General features: G+C 53.7%; 17 non-coding genes and 1 pseudogene across 17 annotated transcripts; all 18 read right to left on the bottom strand.

Moving 5' to 3' along the window:
* On the bottom strand, positions 1 to 87 carry LOC126445980 (5S ribosomal RNA; annotated as a pseudogene; the record flags this gene model as incomplete).
* A 1,127-nt stretch (positions 88 to 1,214) lies between these two features.
* LOC126445974 (5S ribosomal RNA) lies at positions 1,215 to 1,333 on the bottom strand. The gene has a single exon (XR_007583181.1). It is a non-coding gene; the product is annotated as a 5S ribosomal RNA (ribosomal RNA).
* A 1,127-nt stretch (positions 1,334 to 2,460) lies between these two features.
* LOC126445973 (5S ribosomal RNA) lies at positions 2,461 to 2,579 on the bottom strand. The gene has a single exon (XR_007583180.1). It is a non-coding gene; the product is annotated as a 5S ribosomal RNA (ribosomal RNA).
* A 1,127-nt stretch (positions 2,580 to 3,706) lies between these two features.
* Positions 3,707 to 3,825, bottom strand: LOC126445971 (5S ribosomal RNA). The gene has a single exon (XR_007583179.1). It is a non-coding gene; the product is annotated as a 5S ribosomal RNA (ribosomal RNA).
* Positions 3,826 to 4,952: 1,127 nt separating this feature from the next.
* Positions 4,953 to 5,071, bottom strand: LOC126445970 (5S ribosomal RNA). The gene has a single exon (XR_007583178.1). It is a non-coding gene; the product is annotated as a 5S ribosomal RNA (ribosomal RNA).
* A 1,127-nt stretch (positions 5,072 to 6,198) lies between these two features.
* LOC126445969 (5S ribosomal RNA) lies at positions 6,199 to 6,317 on the bottom strand. The gene has a single exon (XR_007583177.1). It is a non-coding gene; the product is annotated as a 5S ribosomal RNA (ribosomal RNA).
* Positions 6,318 to 7,444: 1,127 nt separating this feature from the next.
* Positions 7,445 to 7,563, bottom strand: LOC126445968 (5S ribosomal RNA). The gene has a single exon (XR_007583176.1). It is a non-coding gene; the product is annotated as a 5S ribosomal RNA (ribosomal RNA).
* Positions 7,564 to 8,693: 1,130 nt separating this feature from the next.
* On the bottom strand, positions 8,694 to 8,812 carry LOC126445967 (5S ribosomal RNA). The gene has a single exon (XR_007583175.1). It is a non-coding gene; the product is annotated as a 5S ribosomal RNA (ribosomal RNA).
* A 1,127-nt stretch (positions 8,813 to 9,939) lies between these two features.
* Positions 9,940 to 10,058, bottom strand: LOC126445966 (5S ribosomal RNA). The gene has a single exon (XR_007583174.1). It is a non-coding gene; the product is annotated as a 5S ribosomal RNA (ribosomal RNA).
* Positions 10,059 to 11,185: 1,127 nt separating this feature from the next.
* LOC126445964 (5S ribosomal RNA) lies at positions 11,186 to 11,304 on the bottom strand. The gene has a single exon (XR_007583172.1). It is a non-coding gene; the product is annotated as a 5S ribosomal RNA (ribosomal RNA).
* A 1,127-nt stretch (positions 11,305 to 12,431) lies between these two features.
* Positions 12,432 to 12,550, bottom strand: LOC126445963 (5S ribosomal RNA). Its single transcript, XR_007583171.1, has one exon. It is a non-coding gene; the product is annotated as a 5S ribosomal RNA (ribosomal RNA).
* Positions 12,551 to 13,677: 1,127 nt separating this feature from the next.
* LOC126445962 (5S ribosomal RNA) lies at positions 13,678 to 13,796 on the bottom strand. The gene has a single exon (XR_007583170.1). It is a non-coding gene; the product is annotated as a 5S ribosomal RNA (ribosomal RNA).
* A 1,127-nt stretch (positions 13,797 to 14,923) lies between these two features.
* LOC126445960 (5S ribosomal RNA) lies at positions 14,924 to 15,042 on the bottom strand. Its single transcript, XR_007583169.1, has one exon. It is a non-coding gene; the product is annotated as a 5S ribosomal RNA (ribosomal RNA).
* Positions 15,043 to 16,169: 1,127 nt separating this feature from the next.
* On the bottom strand, positions 16,170 to 16,288 carry LOC126445959 (5S ribosomal RNA). The gene has a single exon (XR_007583168.1). It is a non-coding gene; the product is annotated as a 5S ribosomal RNA (ribosomal RNA).
* A 1,129-nt stretch (positions 16,289 to 17,417) lies between these two features.
* LOC126445958 (5S ribosomal RNA) lies at positions 17,418 to 17,536 on the bottom strand. The gene has a single exon (XR_007583167.1). It is a non-coding gene; the product is annotated as a 5S ribosomal RNA (ribosomal RNA).
* Positions 17,537 to 18,663: 1,127 nt separating this feature from the next.
* On the bottom strand, positions 18,664 to 18,782 carry LOC126445957 (5S ribosomal RNA). The gene has a single exon (XR_007583166.1). It is a non-coding gene; the product is annotated as a 5S ribosomal RNA (ribosomal RNA).
* A 1,127-nt stretch (positions 18,783 to 19,909) lies between these two features.
* LOC126445956 (5S ribosomal RNA) lies at positions 19,910 to 20,028 on the bottom strand. Its single transcript, XR_007583165.1, has one exon. It is a non-coding gene; the product is annotated as a 5S ribosomal RNA (ribosomal RNA).
* Positions 20,029 to 21,157: 1,129 nt separating this feature from the next.
* On the bottom strand, positions 21,158 to 21,276 carry LOC126445955 (5S ribosomal RNA). The gene has a single exon (XR_007583164.1). It is a non-coding gene; the product is annotated as a 5S ribosomal RNA (ribosomal RNA).
* Positions 21,277 to 21,670: the final 394 nt, after the last annotated feature.

Below are 21,670 nucleotides of genomic sequence, written 5' to 3'. Positions count from 1 at the left end.
CCCATCCAAGTACTAACCGGGCCCAATGATGCTTAACTTCGGTGATCGGACGAGAACCGGTGCAATCATCATGGTATGGCCGTTGGCACTCATGTAATGTAGGAGCACGGCAGAATACGCGTTCGGCTTCTCTCCCAATACACAAAATGTTAGTTTTCCGCCGCATTTGACGAAAGCACTTCCTTCCGCAACAGCCAGCTCCTCGAGGACGGCGCGGGGGGCGCGCCCGGCGTCCCAGCGGAGCGACGGCCGAATTAGCGGGCGCACCGCCGCGTGTGTGAGACGCACTGCTGCTCGTTGCACGTCCTGTCATTCGCTGGGCGCGTGCAGCCTTCGACACTAGCGGAGGGCGCATCTTGTCCCTGGTGTCCAGCGGAGGGCCTGTGCGGGGTGTGGCAGTGTCGTGCTGGAGGGCGCCACTGGTAGCGATGTGGGCTTCCTCGCCTCGCCTCACACCAGGTGTCTGCGTAGTTCGCAGTGCATTCGCACCATTCCTATCTCTGTCCCCGTCCCGACTTGTCCCGACTTTGCTCGACTGCCGCTCGCTGCCGCTCGGGTCGTGGCCCATATGACAGTACAAGCACGACAAACATCTGCGAGACGGCCGTGGGCCTAACGGGCGTGTCCGAGACGCCGTTTGCGGCGGGTAGGGCAGCGCCGTGCCGTGGAAAGGTGCGAAAACAGGGACGCAGGACACAGGAGGGTCGCCAAAGCATCCATCTCTTCTAGCGACGAAAGAGAAATTTTTGTTTACAAATCTGCAGTCGTACAATGCAACAAAACAATAAGCCCTGACGTATTTCAGAACGTATCTGTCGGTTCGTACTGTTCTGTTATCTCCAGAGACTCTTTGGAAATCTTCCTTGGCACATTCTTCTTCGAGCTGAGGCCATTAATATCGTATCTTATGTTTATTACAGTCGTTTATTTTCAATTTTTTTTTGTTGGAACTTTGCACTGCTACGAAACAGTAGGAGGCCCTGGCTTATTTCAGATCACATCTGTCGATTCGTAGTGTTTCGTTATTGTCAAGGATTTCTTGGCACGTTTAAATTGCTGAAGGAAGCATCTTTGTCACAACGGAAAGGTAGTATGAAAAGAGGGCTGGCAGGGGTAGCGATGCAAAAAGGAGAAAATGTAAGGGATCCAACAGCACCTTTCTTTTTTTATTGGGCTGCCAGGGGTAGCGACATAATAACAAAAAAAAAGAAGGGAGCCAACAGCACCCGGGTTTCCCAGGCGGTCACCCATCCAAGTACTAACCGGGCCCAATGATGCTTAACTTCGGTGATCGGACGAGAACCGGTGCAATCATCATGGTATGGCCGTTGGCACTCATGTAATGTAGGAGCACGGCAGAATACGCGTTCGGCTTCTCTCCCAATACACAAAATGTTAGTTTTCCGCCGCATTTGACGAAAGCACTTCCTTCCGCAACAGCCAGCTCCTCGAGGACGGCGCGGGGGGCGCGCCCGGCGTCCCAGCGGAGCGACGGCCGAATTAGCGGGCGCACCGCCGCGTGTGTGAGACGCACTGCTGCTCGTTGCACGTCCTGTCATTCGCTGGGCGCGTGCAGCCTTCGACACTAGCGGAGGGCGCATCTTGTCCCTGGTGTCCAGCGGAGGGCCTGTGCGGGGTGTGGCAGTGTCGTGCTGGAGGGCGCCACTGGTAGCGATGTGGGCTTCCTCGCCTCGCCTCACACCAGGTGTCTGCGTAGTTCGCAGTGCATTCGCACCATTCCTATCTCTGTCCCCGTCCCGACTTGTCCCGACTTTGCTCGACTGCCGCTCGCTGCCGCTCGGGTCGTGGCCCATATGACAGTACAAGCACGACAAACATCTGCGAGACGGCCGTGGGCCTAACGGGCGTGTCCGAGACGCCGTTTGCGGCGGGTAGGGCAGCGCCGTGCCGTGGAAAGGTGCGAAAACAGGGACGCAGGACACAGGAGGGTCGCCAAAGCATCCATCTCTTCTAGCGACGAAAGAGAAATTTTTGTTTACAAATCTGCAGTCGTACAATGCAACAAAACAATAAGCCCTGACGTATTTCAGAACGTATCTGTCGGTTCGTACTGTTCTGTTATCTCCAGAGACTCTTTGGAAATCTTCCTTGGCACATTCTTCTTCGAGCTGAGGCCATTAATATCGTATCTTATGTTTATTACAGTCGTTTATTTTCAATTTTTTTTTGTTGGAACTTTGCACTGCTACGAAACAGTAGGAGGCCCTGGCTTATTTCAGATCACATCTGTCGATTCGTAGTGTTTCGTTATTGTCAAGGATTTCTTGGCACGTTTAAATTGCTGAAGGAAGCATCTTTGTCACAACGGAAAGGTAGTATGAAAAGAGGGCTGGCAGGGGTAGCGATGCAAAAAGGAGAAAATGTAAGGGATCCAACAGCACCTTTCTTTTTTTATTGGGCTGCCAGGGGTAGCGACATAATAACAAAAAAAAAGAAGGGAGCCAACAGCACCCGGGTTTCCCAGGCGGTCACCCATCCAAGTACTAACCGGGCCCAATGATGCTTAACTTCGGTGATCGGACGAGAACCGGTGCAATCATCATGGTATGGCCGTTGGCACTCATGTAATGTAGGAGCACGGCAGAATACGCGTTCGGCTTCTCTCCCAATACACAAAATGTTAGTTTTCCGCCGCATTTGACGAAAGCACTTCCTTCCGCAACAGCCAGCTCCTCGAGGACGGCGCGGGGGGCGCGCCCGGCGTCCCAGCGGAGCGACGGCCGAATTAGCGGGCGCACCGCCGCGTGTGTGAGACGCACTGCTGCTCGTTGCACGTCCTGTCATTCGCTGGGCGCGTGCAGCCTTCGACACTAGCGGAGGGCGCATCTTGTCCCTGGTGTCCAGCGGAGGGCCTGTGCGGGGTGTGGCAGTGTCGTGCTGGAGGGCGCCACTGGTAGCGATGTGGGCTTCCTCGCCTCGCCTCACACCAGGTGTCTGCGTAGTTCGCAGTGCATTCGCACCATTCCTATCTCTGTCCCCGTCCCGACTTGTCCCGACTTTGCTCGACTGCCGCTCGCTGCCGCTCGGGTCGTGGCCCATATGACAGTACAAGCACGACAAACATCTGCGAGACGGCCGTGGGCCTAACGGGCGTGTCCGAGACGCCGTTTGCGGCGGGTAGGGCAGCGCCGTGCCGTGGAAAGGTGCGAAAACAGGGACGCAGGACACAGGAGGGTCGCCAAAGCATCCATCTCTTCTAGCGACGAAAGAGAAATTTTTGTTTACAAATCTGCAGTCGTACAATGCAACAAAACAATAAGCCCTGACGTATTTCAGAACGTATCTGTCGGTTCGTACTGTTCTGTTATCTCCAGAGACTCTTTGGAAATCTTCCTTGGCACATTCTTCTTCGAGCTGAGGCCATTAATATCGTATCTTATGTTTATTACAGTCGTTTATTTTCAATTTTTTTTTGTTGGAACTTTGCACTGCTACGAAACAGTAGGAGGCCCTGGCTTATTTCAGATCACATCTGTCGATTCGTAGTGTTTCGTTATTGTCAAGGATTTCTTGGCACGTTTAAATTGCTGAAGGAAGCATCTTTGTCACAACGGAAAGGTAGTATGAAAAGAGGGCTGGCAGGGGTAGCGATGCAAAAAGGAGAAAATGTAAGGGATCCAACAGCACCTTTCTTTTTTTATTGGGCTGCCAGGGGTAGCGACATAATAACAAAAAAAAAGAAGGGAGCCAACAGCACCCGGGTTTCCCAGGCGGTCACCCATCCAAGTACTAACCGGGCCCAATGATGCTTAACTTCGGTGATCGGACGAGAACCGGTGCAATCATCATGGTATGGCCGTTGGCACTCATGTAATGTAGGAGCACGGCAGAATACGCGTTCGGCTTCTCTCCCAATACACAAAATGTTAGTTTTCCGCCGCATTTGACGAAAGCACTTCCTTCCGCAACAGCCAGCTCCTCGAGGACGGCGCGGGGGGCGCGCCCGGCGTCCCAGCGGAGCGACGGCCGAATTAGCGGGCGCACCGCCGCGTGTGTGAGACGCACTGCTGCTCGTTGCACGTCCTGTCATTCGCTGGGCGCGTGCAGCCTTCGACACTAGCGGAGGGCGCATCTTGTCCCTGGTGTCCAGCGGAGGGCCTGTGCGGGGTGTGGCAGTGTCGTGCTGGAGGGCGCCACTGGTAGCGATGTGGGCTTCCTCGCCTCGCCTCACACCAGGTGTCTGCGTAGTTCGCAGTGCATTCGCACCATTCCTATCTCTGTCCCCGTCCCGACTTGTCCCGACTTTGCTCGACTGCCGCTCGCTGCCGCTCGGGTCGTGGCCCATATGACAGTACAAGCACGACAAACATCTGCGAGACGGCCGTGGGCCTAACGGGCGTGTCCGAGACGCCGTTTGCGGCGGGTAGGGCAGCGCCGTGCCGTGGAAAGGTGCGAAAACAGGGACGCAGGACACAGGAGGGTCGCCAAAGCATCCATCTCTTCTAGCGACGAAAGAGAAATTTTTGTTTACAAATCTGCAGTCGTACAATGCAACAAAACAATAAGCCCTGACGTATTTCAGAACGTATCTGTCGGTTCGTACTGTTCTGTTATCTCCAGAGACTCTTTGGAAATCTTCCTTGGCACATTCTTCTTCGAGCTGAGGCCATTAATATCGTATCTTATGTTTATTACAGTCGTTTATTTTCAATTTTTTTTTGTTGGAACTTTGCACTGCTACGAAACAGTAGGAGGCCCTGGCTTATTTCAGATCACATCTGTCGATTCGTAGTGTTTCGTTATTGTCAAGGATTTCTTGGCACGTTTAAATTGCTGAAGGAAGCATCTTTGTCACAACGGAAAGGTAGTATGAAAAGAGGGCTGGCAGGGGTAGCGATGCAAAAAGGAGAAAATGTAAGGGATCCAACAGCACCTTTCTTTTTTTATTGGGCTGCCAGGGGTAGCGACATAATAACAAAAAAAAAGAAGGGAGCCAACAGCACCCGGGTTTCCCAGGCGGTCACCCATCCAAGTACTAACCGGGCCCAATGATGCTTAACTTCGGTGATCGGACGAGAACCGGTGCAATCATCATGGTATGGCCGTTGGCACTCATGTAATGTAGGAGCACGGCAGAATACGCGTTCGGCTTCTCTCCCAATACACAAAATGTTAGTTTTCCGCCGCATTTGACGAAAGCACTTCCTTCCGCAACAGCCAGCTCCTCGAGGACGGCGCGGGGGGCGCGCCCGGCGTCCCAGCGGAGCGACGGCCGAATTAGCGGGCGCACCGCCGCGTGTGTGAGACGCACTGCTGCTCGTTGCACGTCCTGTCATTCGCTGGGCGCGTGCAGCCTTCGACACTAGCGGAGGGCGCATCTTGTCCCTGGTGTCCAGCGGAGGGCCTGTGCGGGGTGTGGCAGTGTCGTGCTGGAGGGCGCCACTGGTAGCGATGTGGGCTTCCTCGCCTCGCCTCACACCAGGTGTCTGCGTAGTTCGCAGTGCATTCGCACCATTCCTATCTCTGTCCCCGTCCCGACTTGTCCCGACTTTGCTCGACTGCCGCTCGCTGCCGCTCGGGTCGTGGCCCATATGACAGTACAAGCACGACAAACATCTGCGAGACGGCCGTGGGCCTAACGGGCGTGTCCGAGACGCCGTTTGCGGCGGGTAGGGCAGCGCCGTGCCGTGGAAAGGTGCGAAAACAGGGACGCAGGACACAGGAGGGTCGCCAAAGCATCCATCTCTTCTAGCGACGAAAGAGAAATTTTTGTTTACAAATCTGCAGTCGTACAATGCAACAAAACAATAAGCCCTGACGTATTTCAGAACGTATCTGTCGGTTCGTACTGTTCTGTTATCTCCAGAGACTCTTTGGAAATCTTCCTTGGCACATTCTTCTTCGAGCTGAGGCCATTAATATCGTATCTTATGTTTATTACAGTCGTTTATTTTCAATTTTTTTTTGTTGGAACTTTGCACTGCTACGAAACAGTAGGAGGCCCTGGCTTATTTCAGATCACATCTGTCGATTCGTAGTGTTTCGTTATTGTCAAGGATTTCTTGGCACGTTTAAATTGCTGAAGGAAGCATCTTTGTCACAACGGAAAGGTAGTATGAAAAGAGGGCTGGCAGGGGTAGCGATGCAAAAAGGAGAAAATGTAAGGGATCCAACAGCACCTTTCTTTTTTTATTGGGCTGCCAGGGGTAGCGACATAATAACAAAAAAAAAGAAGGGAGCCAACAGCACCCGGGTTTCCCAGGCGGTCACCCATCCAAGTACTAACCGGGCCCAATGATGCTTAACTTCGGTGATCGGACGAGAACCGGTGCAATCATCATGGTATGGCCGTTGGCACTCATGTAATGTAGGAGCACGGCAGAATACGCGTTCGGCTTCTCTCCCAATACACAAAATGTTAGTTTTCCGCCGCATTTGACGAAAGCACTTCCTTCCGCAACAGCCAGCTCCTCGAGGACGGCGCGGGGGGCGCGCCCGGCGTCCCAGCGGAGCGACGGCCGAATTAGCGGGCGCACCGCCGCGTGTGTGAGACGCACTGCTGCTCGTTGCACGTCCTGTCATTCGCTGGGCGCGTGCAGCCTTCGACACTAGCGGAGGGCGCATCTTGTCCCTGGTGTCCAGCGGAGGGCCTGTGCGGGGTGTGGCAGTGTCGTGCTGGAGGGCGCCACTGGTAGCGATGTGGGCTTCCTCGCCTCGCCTCACACCAGGTGTCTGCGTAGTTCGCAGTGCATTCGCACCATTCCTATCTCTGTCCCCGTCCCGACTTGTCCCGACTTTGCTCGACTGCCGCTCGCTGCCGCTCGGGTCGTGGCCCATATGACAGTACAAGCACGACAAACATCTGCGAGACGGCCGTGGGCCTAACGGGCGTGTCCGAGACGCCGTTTGCGGCGGGTAGGGCAGCGCCGTGCCGTGGAAAGGTGCGAAAACAGGGACGCAGGACACAGGAGGGTCGCCAAAGCATCCATCTCTTCTAGCGACGAAAGAGAAATTTTTGTTTACAAATCTGCAGTCGTACAATGCAACAAAACAATAAGCCCTGACGTATTTCAGAACGTATCTGTCGGTTCGTACTGTTCTGTTATCTCCAGAGACTCTTTGGAAATCTTCCTTGGCACATTCTTCTTCGAGCTGAGGCCATTAATATCGTATCTTATGTTTATTACAGTCGTTTATTTTCAATTTTTTTTTGTTGGAACTTTGCACTGCTACGAAACAGTAGGAGGCCCTGGCTTATTTCAGATCACATCTGTCGATTCGTAGTGTTTCGTTATTGTCAAGGATTTCTTGGCACGTTTAAATTGCTGAAGGAAGCATCTTTGTCACAACGGAAAGGTAGTATGAAAAGAGGGCTGGCAGGGGTAGCGATGCAAAAAGGAGAAAATGTAAGGGATCCAACAGCACCTTTCTTTTTTTATTGGGCTGCCAGGGGTAGCGACATAATAACAAAAAAAAAGAAGGGAGCCAACAGCACCCGGGTTTCCCAGGCGGTCACCCATCCAAGTACTAACCGGGCCCAATGATGCTTAACTTCGGTGATCGGACGAGAACCGGTGCAATCATCATGGTATGGCCGTTGGCACTCATGTAATGTAGGAGCACGGCAGAATACGCGTTCGGCTTCTCTCCCAATACACAAAATGTTAGTTTTCCGCCGCATTTGACGAAAGCACTTCCTTCCGCAACAGCCAGCTCCTCGAGGACGGCGCGGGGGGCGCGCCCGGCGTCCCAGCGGAGCGACGGCCGAATTAGCGGGCGCACCGCCGCCGCGTGTGTGAGACGCACTGCTGCTCGTTGCACGTCCTGTCATTCGCTGGGCGCGTGCAGCCTTCGACACTAGCGGAGGGCGCATCTTGTCCCTGGTGTCCAGCGGAGGGCCTGTGCGGGGTGTGGCAGTGTCGTGCTGGAGGGCGCCACTGGTAGCGATGTGGGCTTCCTCGCCTCGCCTCACACCAGGTGTCTGCGTAGTTCGCAGTGCATTCGCACCATTCCTATCTCTGTCCCCGTCCCGACTTGTCCCGACTTTGCTCGACTGCCGCTCGCTGCCGCTCGGGTCGTGGCCCATATGACAGTACAAGCACGACAAACATCTGCGAGACGGCCGTGGGCCTAACGGGCGTGTCCGAGACGCCGTTTGCGGCGGGTAGGGCAGCGCCGTGCCGTGGAAAGGTGCGAAAACAGGGACGCAGGACACAGGAGGGTCGCCAAAGCATCCATCTCTTCTAGCGACGAAAGAGAAATTTTTGTTTACAAATCTGCAGTCGTACAATGCAACAAAACAATAAGCCCTGACGTATTTCAGAACGTATCTGTCGGTTCGTACTGTTCTGTTATCTCCAGAGACTCTTTGGAAATCTTCCTTGGCACATTCTTCTTCGAGCTGAGGCCATTAATATCGTATCTTATGTTTATTACAGTCGTTTATTTTCAATTTTTTTTTGTTGGAACTTTGCACTGCTACGAAACAGTAGGAGGCCCTGGCTTATTTCAGATCACATCTGTCGATTCGTAGTGTTTCGTTATTGTCAAGGATTTCTTGGCACGTTTAAATTGCTGAAGGAAGCATCTTTGTCACAACGGAAAGGTAGTATGAAAAGAGGGCTGGCAGGGGTAGCGATGCAAAAAGGAGAAAATGTAAGGGATCCAACAGCACCTTTCTTTTTTTATTGGGCTGCCAGGGGTAGCGACATAATAACAAAAAAAAAGAAGGGAGCCAACAGCACCCGGGTTTCCCAGGCGGTCACCCATCCAAGTACTAACCGGGCCCAATGATGCTTAACTTCGGTGATCGGACGAGAACCGGTGCAATCATCATGGTATGGCCGTTGGCACTCATGTAATGTAGGAGCACGGCAGAATACGCGTTCGGCTTCTCTCCCAATACACAAAATGTTAGTTTTCCGCCGCATTTGACGAAAGCACTTCCTTCCGCAACAGCCAGCTCCTCGAGGACGGCGCGGGGGGCGCGCCCGGCGTCCCAGCGGAGCGACGGCCGAATTAGCGGGCGCACCGCCGCGTGTGTGAGACGCACTGCTGCTCGTTGCACGTCCTGTCATTCGCTGGGCGCGTGCAGCCTTCGACACTAGCGGAGGGCGCATCTTGTCCCTGGTGTCCAGCGGAGGGCCTGTGCGGGGTGTGGCAGTGTCGTGCTGGAGGGCGCCACTGGTAGCGATGTGGGCTTCCTCGCCTCGCCTCACACCAGGTGTCTGCGTAGTTCGCAGTGCATTCGCACCATTCCTATCTCTGTCCCCGTCCCGACTTGTCCCGACTTTGCTCGACTGCCGCTCGCTGCCGCTCGGGTCGTGGCCCATATGACAGTACAAGCACGACAAACATCTGCGAGACGGCCGTGGGCCTAACGGGCGTGTCCGAGACGCCGTTTGCGGCGGGTAGGGCAGCGCCGTGCCGTGGAAAGGTGCGAAAACAGGGACGCAGGACACAGGAGGGTCGCCAAAGCATCCATCTCTTCTAGCGACGAAAGAGAAATTTTTGTTTACAAATCTGCAGTCGTACAATGCAACAAAACAATAAGCCCTGACGTATTTCAGAACGTATCTGTCGGTTCGTACTGTTCTGTTATCTCCAGAGACTCTTTGGAAATCTTCCTTGGCACATTCTTCTTCGAGCTGAGGCCATTAATATCGTATCTTATGTTTATTACAGTCGTTTATTTTCAATTTTTTTTTGTTGGAACTTTGCACTGCTACGAAACAGTAGGAGGCCCTGGCTTATTTCAGATCACATCTGTCGATTCGTAGTGTTTCGTTATTGTCAAGGATTTCTTGGCACGTTTAAATTGCTGAAGGAAGCATCTTTGTCACAACGGAAAGGTAGTATGAAAAGAGGGCTGGCAGGGGTAGCGATGCAAAAAGGAGAAAATGTAAGGGATCCAACAGCACCTTTCTTTTTTTATTGGGCTGCCAGGGGTAGCGACATAATAACAAAAAAAAAGAAGGGAGCCAACAGCACCCGGGTTTCCCAGGCGGTCACCCATCCAAGTACTAACCGGGCCCAATGATGCTTAACTTCGGTGATCGGACGAGAACCGGTGCAATCATCATGGTATGGCCGTTGGCACTCATGTAATGTAGGAGCACGGCAGAATACGCGTTCGGCTTCTCTCCCAATACACAAAATGTTAGTTTTCCGCCGCATTTGACGAAAGCACTTCCTTCCGCAACAGCCAGCTCCTCGAGGACGGCGCGGGGGGCGCGCCCGGCGTCCCAGCGGAGCGACGGCCGAATTAGCGGGCGCACCGCCGCGTGTGTGAGACGCACTGCTGCTCGTTGCACGTCCTGTCATTCGCTGGGCGCGTGCAGCCTTCGACACTAGCGGAGGGCGCATCTTGTCCCTGGTGTCCAGCGGAGGGCCTGTGCGGGGTGTGGCAGTGTCGTGCTGGAGGGCGCCACTGGTAGCGATGTGGGCTTCCTCGCCTCGCCTCACACCAGGTGTCTGCGTAGTTCGCAGTGCATTCGCACCATTCCTATCTCTGTCCCCGTCCCGACTTGTCCCGACTTTGCTCGACTGCCGCTCGCTGCCGCTCGGGTCGTGGCCCATATGACAGTACAAGCACGACAAACATCTGCGAGACGGCCGTGGGCCTAACGGGCGTGTCCGAGACGCCGTTTGCGGCGGGTAGGGCAGCGCCGTGCCGTGGAAAGGTGCGAAAACAGGGACGCAGGACACAGGAGGGTCGCCAAAGCATCCATCTCTTCTAGCGACGAAAGAGAAATTTTTGTTTACAAATCTGCAGTCGTACAATGCAACAAAACAATAAGCCCTGACGTATTTCAGAACGTATCTGTCGGTTCGTACTGTTCTGTTATCTCCAGAGACTCTTTGGAAATCTTCCTTGGCACATTCTTCTTCGAGCTGAGGCCATTAATATCGTATCTTATGTTTATTACAGTCGTTTATTTTCAATTTTTTTTTGTTGGAACTTTGCACTGCTACGAAACAGTAGGAGGCCCTGGCTTATTTCAGATCACATCTGTCGATTCGTAGTGTTTCGTTATTGTCAAGGATTTCTTGGCACGTTTAAATTGCTGAAGGAAGCATCTTTGTCACAACGGAAAGGTAGTATGAAAAGAGGGCTGGCAGGGGTAGCGATGCAAAAAGGAGAAAATGTAAGGGATCCAACAGCACCTTTCTTTTTTTATTGGGCTGCCAGGGGTAGCGACATAATAACAAAAAAAAAGAAGGGAGCCAACAGCACCCGGGTTTCCCAGGCGGTCACCCATCCAAGTACTAACCGGGCCCAATGATGCTTAACTTCGGTGATCGGACGAGAACCGGTGCAATCATCATGGTATGGCCGTTGGCACTCATGTAATGTAGGAGCACGGCAGAATACGCGTTCGGCTTCTCTCCCAATACACAAAATGTTAGTTTTCCGCCGCATTTGACGAAAGCACTTCCTTCCGCAACAGCCAGCTCCTCGAGGACGGCGCGGGGGGCGCGCCCGGCGTCCCAGCGGAGCGACGGCCGAATTAGCGGGCGCACCGCCGCGTGTGTGAGACGCACTGCTGCTCGTTGCACGTCCTGTCATTCGCTGGGCGCGTGCAGCCTTCGACACTAGCGGAGGGCGCATCTTGTCCCTGGTGTCCAGCGGAGGGCCTGTGCGGGGTGTGGCAGTGTCGTGCTGGAGGGCGCCACTGGTAGCGATGTGGGCTTCCTCGCCTCGCCTCACACCAGGTGTCTGCGTAGTTCGCAGTGCATTCGCACCATTCCTATCTCTGTCCCCGTCCCGACTTGTCCCGACTTTGCTCGACTGCCGCTCGCTGCCGCTCGGGTCGTGGCCCATATGACAGTACAAGCACGACAAACATCTGCGAGACGGCCGTGGGCCTAACGGGCGTGTCCGAGACGCCGTTTGCGGCGGGTAGGGCAGCGCCGTGCCGTGGAAAGGTGCGAAAACAGGGACGCAGGACACAGGAGGGTCGCCAAAGCATCCATCTCTTCTAGCGACGAAAGAGAAATTTTTGTTTACAAATCTGCAGTCGTACAATGCAACAAAACAATAAGCCCTGACGTATTTCAGAACGTATCTGTCGGTTCGTACTGTTCTGTTATCTCCAGAGACTCTTTGGAAATCTTCCTTGGCACATTCTTCTTCGAGCTGAGGCCATTAATATCGTATCTTATGTTTATTACAGTCGTTTATTTTCAATTTTTTTTTGTTGGAACTTTGCACTGCTACGAAACAGTAGGAGGCCCTGGCTTATTTCAGATCACATCTGTCGATTCGTAGTGTTTCGTTATTGTCAAGGATTTCTTGGCACGTTTAAATTGCTGAAGGAAGCATCTTTGTCACAACGGAAAGGTAGTATGAAAAGAGGGCTGGCAGGGGTAGCGATGCAAAAAGGAGAAAATGTAAGGGATCCAACAGCACCTTTCTTTTTTTATTGGGCTGCCAGGGGTAGCGACATAATAACAAAAAAAAAGAAGGGAGCCAACAGCACCCGGGTTTCCCAGGCGGTCACCCATCCAAGTACTAACCGGGCCCAATGATGCTTAACTTCGGTGATCGGACGAGAACCGGTGCAATCATCATGGTATGGCCGTTGGCACTCATGTAATGTAGGAGCACGGCAGAATACGCGTTCGGCTTCTCTCCCAATACACAAAATGTTAGTTTTCCGCCGCATTTGACGAAAGCACTTCCTTCCGCAACAGCCAGCTCCTCGAGGACGGCGCGGGGGGCGCGCCCGGCGTCCCAGCGGAGCGACGGCCGAATTAGCGGGCGCACCGCCGCGTGTGTGAGACGCACTGCTGCTCGTTGCACGTCCTGTCATTCGCTGGGCGCGTGCAGCCTTCGACACTAGCGGAGGGCGCATCTTGTCCCTGGTGTCCAGCGGAGGGCCTGTGCGGGGTGTGGCAGTGTCGTGCTGGAGGGCGCCACTGGTAGCGATGTGGGCTTCCTCGCCTCGCCTCACACCAGGTGTCTGCGTAGTTCGCAGTGCATTCGCACCATTCCTATCTCTGTCCCCGTCCCGACTTGTCCCGACTTTGCTCGACTGCCGCTCGCTGCCGCTCGGGTCGTGGCCCATATGACAGTACAAGCACGACAAACATCTGCGAGACGGCCGTGGGCCTAACGGGCGTGTCCGAGACGCCGTTTGCGGCGGGTAGGGCAGCGCCGTGCCGTGGAAAGGTGCGAAAACAGGGACGCAGGACACAGGAGGGTCGCCAAAGCATCCATCTCTTCTAGCGACGAAAGAGAAATTTTTGTTTACAAATCTGCAGTCGTACAATGCAACAAAACAATAAGCCCTGACGTATTTCAGAACGTATCTGTCGGTTCGTACTGTTCTGTTATCTCCAGAGACTCTTTGGAAATCTTCCTTGGCACATTCTTCTTCGAGCTGAGGCCATTAATATCGTATCTTATGTTTATTACAGTCGTTTATTTTCAATTTTTTTTTGTTGGAACTTTGCACTGCTACGAAACAGTAGGAGGCCCTGGCTTATTTCAGATCACATCTGTCGATTCGTAGTGTTTCGTTATTGTCAAGGATTTCTTGGCACGTTTAAATTGCTGAAGGAAGCATCTTTGTCACAACGGAAAGGTAGTATGAAAAGAGGGCTGGCAGGGGTAGCGATGCAAAAAGGAGAAAATGTAAGGGATCCAACAGCACCTTTCTTTTTTTATTGGGCTGCCAGGGGTAGCGACATAATAACAAAAAAAAAGAAGGGAGCCAACAGCACCCGGGTTTCCCAGGCGGTCACCCATCCAAGTACTAACCGGGCCCAATGATGCTTAACTTCGGTGATCGGACGAGAACCGGTGCAATCATCATGGTATGGCCGTTGGCACTCATGTAATGTAGGAGCACGGCAGAATACGCGTTCGGCTTCTCTCCCAATACACAAAATGTTAGTTTTCCGCCGCATTTGACGAAAGCACTTCCTTCCGCAACAGCCAGCTCCTCGAGGACGGCGCGGGGGGCGCGCCCGGCGTCCCAGCGGAGCGACGGCCGAATTAGCGGGCGCACCGCCGCGTGTGTGAGACGCACTGCTGCTCGTTGCACGTCCTGTCATTCGCTGGGCGCGTGCAGCCTTCGACACTAGCGGAGGGCGCATCTTGTCCCTGGTGTCCAGCGGAGGGCCTGTGCGGGGTGTGGCAGTGTCGTGCTGGAGGGCGCCACTGGTAGCGATGTGGGCTTCCTCGCCTCGCCTCACACCAGGTGTCTGCGTAGTTCGCAGTGCATTCGCACCATTCCTATCTCTGTCCCCGTCCCGACTTGTCCCGACTTTGCTCGACTGCCGCTCGCTGCCGCTCGGGTCGTGGCCCATATGACAGTACAAGCACGACAAACATCTGCGAGACGGCCGTGGGCCTAACGGGCGTGTCCGAGACGCCGTTTGCGGCGGGTAGGGCAGCGCCGTGCCGTGGAAAGGTGCGAAAACAGGGACGCAGGACACAGGAGGGTCGCCAAAGCATCCATCTCTTCTAGCGACGAAAGAGAAATTTTTGTTTACAAATCTGCAGTCGTACAATGCAACAAAACAATAAGCCCTGACGTATTTCAGAACGTATCTGTCGGTTCGTACTGTTCTGTTATCTCCAGAGACTCTTTGGAAATCTTCCTTGGCACATTCTTCTTCGAGCTGAGGCCATTAATATCGTATCTTATGTTTATTACAGTCGTTTATTTTCAATTTTTTTTTGTTGGAACTTTGCACTGCTACGAAACAGTAGGAGGCCCTGGCTTATTTCAGATCACATCTGTCGATTCGTAGTGTTTCGTTATTGTCAAGGATTTCTTGGCACGTTTAAATTGCTGAAGGAAGCATCTTTGTCACAACGGAAAGGTAGTATGAAAAGAGGGCTGGCAGGGGTAGCGATGCAAAAAGGAGAAAATGTAAGGGATCCAACAGCACCTTTCTTTTTTTATTGGGCTGCCAGGGGTAGCGACATAATAACAAAAAAAAAGAAGGGAGCCAACAGCACCCGGGTTTCCCAGGCGGTCACCCATCCAAGTACTAACCGGGCCCAATGATGCTTAACTTCGGTGATCGGACGAGAACCGGTGCAATCATCATGGTATGGCCGTTGGCACTCATGTAATGTAGGAGCACGGCAGAATACGCGTTCGGCTTCTCTCCCAATACACAAAATGTTAGTTTTCCGCCGCATTTGACGAAAGCACTTCCTTCCGCAACAGCCAGCTCCTCGAGGACGGCGCGGGGGGCGCGCCCGGCGTCCCAGCGGAGCGACGGCCGAATTAGCGGGCGCACCGCCGCGTGTGTGAGACGCACTGCTGCTCGTTGCACGTCCTGTCATTCGCTGGGCGCGTGCAGCCTTCGACACTAGCGGAGGGCGCATCTTGTCCCTGGTGTCCAGCGGAGGGCCTGTGCGGGGTGTGGCAGTGTCGTGCTGGAGGGCGCCACTGGTAGCGATGTGGGCTTCCTCGCCTCGCCTCACACCAGGTGTCTGCGTAGTTCGCAGTGCATTCGCACCATTCCTATCTCTGTCCCCGTCCCGACTTGTCCCGACTTTGCTCGACTGCCGCTCGCTGCCGCTCGGGTCGTGGCCCATATGACAGTACAAGCACGACAAACATCTGCGAGACGGCCGTGGGCCTAACGGGCGTGTCCGAGACGCCGTTTGCGGCGGGTAGGGCAGCGCCGTGCCGTGGAAAGGTGCGAAAACAGGGACGCAGGACACAGGAGGGTCGCCAAAGCATCCATCTCTTCTAGCGACGAAAGAGAAATTTTTGTTTACAAATCTGCAGTCGTACAATGCAACAAAACAATAAGCCCTGACGTATTTCAGAACGTATCTGTCGGTTCGTACTGTTCTGTTATCTCCAGAGACTCTTTGGAAATCTTCCTTGGCACATTCTTCTTCGAGCTGAGGCCATTAATATCGTATCTTATGTTTATTACAGTCGTTTATTTTCAATTTTTTTTTGTTGGAACTTTGCACTGCTACGAAACAGTAGGAGGCCCTGGCTTATTTCAGATCACATCTGTCGATTCGTAGTGTTTCGTTATTGTCAAGGATTTCTTGGCACGTTTAAATTGCTGAAGGAAGCATCTTTGTCACAACGGAAAGGTAGTATGAAAAGAGGGCTGGCAGGGGTAGCGATGCAAAAAGGAGAAAATGTAAGGGATCCAACAGCACCTTTCTTTTTTTATTGGGCTGCCAGGGGTAGCGACATAATAACAAAAAAAAAGAAGGGAGCCAACAGCACCCGGGTTTCCCAGGCGGTCACCCATCCAAGTACTAACCGGGCCCAATGATGCTTAACTTCGGTGATCGGACGAGAACCGGTGCAATCATCATGGTATGGCCGTTGGCACTCATGTAATGTAGGAGCACGGCAGAATACGCGTTCGGCTTCTCTCCCAATACACAAAATGTTAGTTTTCCGCCGCATTTGACGAAAGCACTTCCTTCCGCAACAGCCAGCTCCTCGAGGACGGCGCGGGGGGCGCGCCCGGCGTCCCAGCGGAGCGACGGCCGAATTAGCGGGCGCACCGCCGCGTGTGTGTGAGACGCACTGCTGCTCGTTGCACGTCCTGTCATTCGCTGGGCGCGTGCAGCCTTCGACACTAGCGGAGGGCGCATCTTGTCCCTGGTGTCCAGCGGAGGGCCTGTGCGGGGTGTGGCAGTGTCGTGCTGGAGGGCGCCACTGGTAGCGATGTGGGCTTCCTCGCCTCGCCTCACACCAGGTGTCTGCGTAGTTCGCAGTGCATTCGCACCATTCCTATCTCTGTCCCCGTCCCGACTTGTCCCGACTTTGCTCGACTGCCGCTCGCTGCCGCTCGGGTCGTGGCCCATATGACAGTACAAGCACGACAAACATCTGCGAGACGGCCGTGGGCCTAACGGGCGTGTCCGAGACGCCGTTTGCGGCGGGTAGGGCAGCGCCGTGCCGTGGAAAGGTGCGAAAACAGGGACGCAGGACACAGGAGGGTCGCCAAAGCATCCATCTCTTCTAGCGACGAAAGAGAAATTTTTGTTTACAAATCTGCAGTCGTACAATGCAACAAAACAATAAGCCCTGACGTATTTCAGAACGTATCTGTCGGTTCGTACTGTTCTGTTATCTCCAGAGACTCTTTGGAAATCTTCCTTGGCACATTCTTCTTCGAGCTGAGGCCATTAATATCGTATCTTATGTTTATTACAGTCGTTTATTTTCAATTTTTTTTTGTTGGAACTTTGCACTGCTACGAAACAGTAGGAGGCCCTGGCTTATTTCAGATCACATCTGTCGATTCGTAGTGTTTCGTTATTGTCAAGGATTTCTTGGCACGTTTAAATTGCTGAAGGAAGCATCTTTGTCACAACGGAAAGGTAGTATGAAAAGAGGGCTGGCAGGGGTAGCGATGCAAAAAGGAGAAAATGTAAGGGATCCAACAGCACCTTTCTTTTTTTATTGGGCTGCCAGGGGTAGCGACATAATAACAAAAAAAAAGAAGGGAGCCAACAGCACCCGGGTTTCCCAGGCGGTCACCCATCCAAGTACTAACCGGGCCCAATGATGCTTAACTTCGGTGATCGGACGAGAACCGGTGCAATCATCATGGTATGGCCGTTGGCACTCATGTAATGTAGGAGCACGGCAGAATACGCGTTCGGCTTCTCTCCCAATACACAAAATGTTAGTTTTCCGCCGCATTTGACGAAAGCACTTCCTTCCGCAACAGCCAGCTCCTCGAGGACGGCGCGGGGGGCGCGCCCGGCGTCCCAGCGGAGCGACGGCCGAATTAGCGGGCGCACCGCCGCGTGTGTGAGACGCACTGCTGCTCGTTGCACGTCCTGTCATTCGCTGGGCGCGTGCAGCCTTCGACACTAGCGGAGGGCGCATCTTGTCCCTGGTGTCCAGCGGAGGGCCTGTGCGGGGTGTGGCAGTGTCGTGCTGGAGGGCGCCACTGGTAGCGATGTGGGCTTCCTCGCCTCGCCTCACACCAGGTGTCTGCGTAGTTCGCAGTGCATTCGCACCATTCCTATCTCTGTCCCCGTCCCGACTTGTCCCGACTTTGCTCGACTGCCGCTCGCTGCCGCTCGGGTCGTGGCCCATATGACAGTACAAGCACGACAAACATCTGCGAGACGGCCGTGGGCCTAACGGGCGTGTCCGAGACGCCGTTTGCGGCGGGTAGGGCAGCGCCGTGCCGTGGAAAGGTGCGAAAACAGGGACGCAGGACACAGGAGGGTCGCCAAAGCATCCATCTCTTCTAGCGACGAAAGAGAAATTTTTGTTTACAAATCTGCAGTCGTACAATGCAACAAAACAATAAGCCCTGACGTATTTCAGAACGTATCTGTCGGTTCGTACTGTTCTGTTATCTCCAGAGACTCTTTGGAAATCTTCCTTGGCACATTCTTCTTCGAGCTGAGGCCATTAATATCGTATCTTATGTTTATTACAGTCGTTTATTTTCAATTTTTTTTTGTTGGAACTTTGCACTGCTACGAAACAGTAGGAGGCCCTGGCTTATTTCAGATCACATCTGTCGATTCGTAGTGTTTCGTTATTGTCAAGGATTTCTTGGCACGTTTAAATTGCTGAAGGAAGCATCTTTGTCACAACGGAAAGGTAGTATGAAAAGAGGGCTGGCAGGGGTAGCGATGCAAAAAGGAGAAAATGTAAGGGATCCAACAGCACCTTTCTTTTTTTATTGGGCTGCCAGGGGTAGCGACATAATAACAAAAAAAAAGAAGGGAGCCAACAGCACCCGGGTTTCCCAGGCGGTCACCCATCCAAGTACTAACCGGGCCCAATGATGCTTAACTTCGGTGATCGGACGAGAACCGGTGCAATCATCATGGTATGGCCGTTGGCACTCATGTAATGTAGGAGCACGGCAGAATACGCGTTCGGCTTCTCTCCCAATACACAAAATGTTAGTTTTCCGCCGCATTTGACGAAAGCACTTCCTTCCGCAACAGCCAGCTCCTCGAGGACGGCGCGGGGGGCGCGCCCGGCGTCCCAGCGGAGCGACGGCCGAATTAGCGGGCGCACCGCCGCGTGTGTGAGACGCACTGCTGCTCGTTGCACGTCCTGTCATTCGCTGGGCGCGTGCAGCCTTCGACACTAGCGGAGGGCGCATCTTGTCCCTGGTGTCCAGCGGAGGGCCTGTGCGGGGTGTGGCAGTGTCGTGCTGGAGGGCGCCACTGGTAGCGATGTGGGCTTCCTCGCCTCGCCTCACACCAGGTGTCTGCGTAGTTCGCAGTGCATTCGCACCATTCCTATCTCTGTCCCCGTCCCGACTTGTCCCGACTTTGCTCGACTGCCGCTCGCTGCCGCTCGGGTCGTGGCCCATATGACAGTACAAGCACGACAAACATCTGCGAGACGGCCGTGGGCCTAACGGGCGTGTCCGAGACGCCGTTTGCGGCGGGTAGGGCAGCGCCGTGCCGTGGAAAGGTGCGAAAACAGGGACGCAGGACACAGGAGGGTCGCCAAAGCATCCATCTCTTCTAGCGACGAAAGAGAAATTTTTGTTTACAAATCTGCAGTCGTACAATGCAACAAAACAATAAGCCCTGACGTATTTCAGAACGTATCTGTCGGTTCGTACTGTTCTGTTATCTCCAGAGACTCTTTGGAAATCTTCCTTGGCACATTCTTCTTCGAGCTGAGGCCATTAATATCGTATCTTATGTTTATTACAGTCGTTTATTTTCAATTTTTTTTTGTTGGAACTTTGCACTGCTACGAAACAGTAGGAGGCCCTGGCTTATTTCAGATCACATCTGTCGATTCGTAGTGTTTCGTTATTGTCAAGGATTTCTTGGCACGTTTAAATTGCTGAAGGAAGCATCTTTGTCACAACGGAAAGGTAGTATGAAAAGAGGGCTGGCAGGGGTAGCGATGCAAAAAGGAGAAAATGTAAGGGATCCAACAGCACCTTTCTTTTTTTATTGGGCTGCCAGGGGTAGCGACATAATAACAAAAAAAAAGAAGGGAGCCAACAGCACCCGGGTTTCCCAGGCGGTCACCCATCCAAGTACTAACCGGGCCCAATGATGCTTAACTTCGGTGATCGGACGAGAACCGGTGCAATCATCATGGTATGGCCGTTGGCACTCATGTAATGTAGGAGCACGGCAGAATACGCGTTCGGCTTCTCTCCCAATACACAAAATGTTAGTTTTCCGCCGCATTTGACGAAAGCACTTCCTTCCGCAACAGCCAGCTCCTCGAGGACGGCGCGGGGGGCGCGCCCGGCGTCCCAGCGGAGCGACGGCCGAATTAGCGGGCGCACCGCCGCGTGTGTGAGACGCACTGCTGCTCGTTGCACGTCCTGTCATTCGCTGGGCGCGTGCAGCCTTCGACACTAGCGGAGGGCGCATCTTGTCCCTGGTGTCCAGCGGAGGGCCTGTGCGGGGTGTGGCAGTGTCGTGCTGGAGGGCGCCACTGGTAGCGATGTGGGCTTCCTCGCCTCGCCTCACACCAGGTGTCTGCGTAGTTCGCAGTGCATTCGCACCATTCCTATCTCTGTCCCCGTCCCGACTTGTCCCGACTTTGCTCGACTGCCGCTCGCTGCCGCTCGGGTCGTGGCCCATATGACAGTACAAGCACGACAAACATCTGCGAGACGGCCGTGGGCCTAACGGGCGTGTCCGAGACGCCGTTTGCGGCGGGTAGGGCAGCGCCGTGCCGTGGAAAGGTGCGAAAACAGGGACGCAGGACACAGGAGGGTCGCCAAAGCATCCATCTCTTCTAGCGACGAAAGAGAAATTTTTGTTTACAAATCTGCAGTCGTACAATGCAACAAAACAATAAGCCCTGACGTATTTCAGAACGTATCTGTCGGTTCGTACTGTTCTGTTATCTCCAGAGACTCTTTGGAAATCTTCCTTGGCACATTCTTCTTCGAGCTGAGGCCATTAATATCGTATCTTATGTTTATTACAGTCGTTTATTTTCAATTTTTTTTTGTTGGAACTTTGCACTGCTACGAAACAGTAGGAGGCCCTGGCTTATTTCAGATCACATCTGTCGATTCGTAGTGTTTCGTTATTGTCAAGGATTTCTTGGCACGTTTAAATTGCTGAAGGAAGCAATCTTTGTCACAACGGAAAGGTAGTATGAAAAGAGGGCTGGCAGGGGTAGCGATGCAAAAAGGAGAAAATGTAAGGGATCCAACAGCACCTTTCTTTTTTTTATTGGGCTGCCAGGGGTAGCGACATAATAACAAAAAAAAAGAAGGGAGCCAACAGCACCCGGGTTTCCCAGGCGGTCACCCATCCAAGTACTAACCGGGCCCAATGATGCTTAACTTCGGTGATCGGACGAGAACCGGTGCAATCATCATGGTATGGCCGTTGGCACTCATGTAATGTAGGAGCACGGCAGAATACGCGTTCGGCTTCTCTCCCAATACACAAAATGTTAGTTTTCCGCCGCATTTGACGAAAGCACTTCCTTCCGCAACAGCCAGCTCCTCGAGGACGGCGCGGGGGGCGCGCCCGGCGTCCCAGCGGAGCGACGGCCGAATTAGCGGGCGCACCGCCGCGTGTGTGAGACGCACTGCTGCTCGTTGCACGTCCTGTCATTCGCTGGGCGCGTGCAGCCTTCGACACTAGCGGAGGGCGCATCTTGTCCCTGGTGTCCAGCGGAGGGCCTGTGCGGGGTGTGGCAGTGTCGTGCTGGAGGGCGCCACTGGTAGCGATGTGGGCTTCCTCGCCTCGCCTCACACCAGGTGTCTGCGTAGTTCGCAGTGC

The sequence above is a fragment of the Schistocerca serialis genome, unplaced genomic scaffold (genome assembly GCF_023864345.2).
Source record: "Schistocerca serialis cubense isolate TAMUIC-IGC-003099 unplaced genomic scaffold, iqSchSeri2.2 HiC_scaffold_370, whole genome shotgun sequence".
Lineage (NCBI taxonomy): Eukaryota > Metazoa > Arthropoda > Insecta > Orthoptera > Acrididae > Schistocerca > Schistocerca serialis.
Note: the sequence above shows the minus strand (reverse complement) of the source record. Positions and strands in the feature narration are given on the sequence as shown.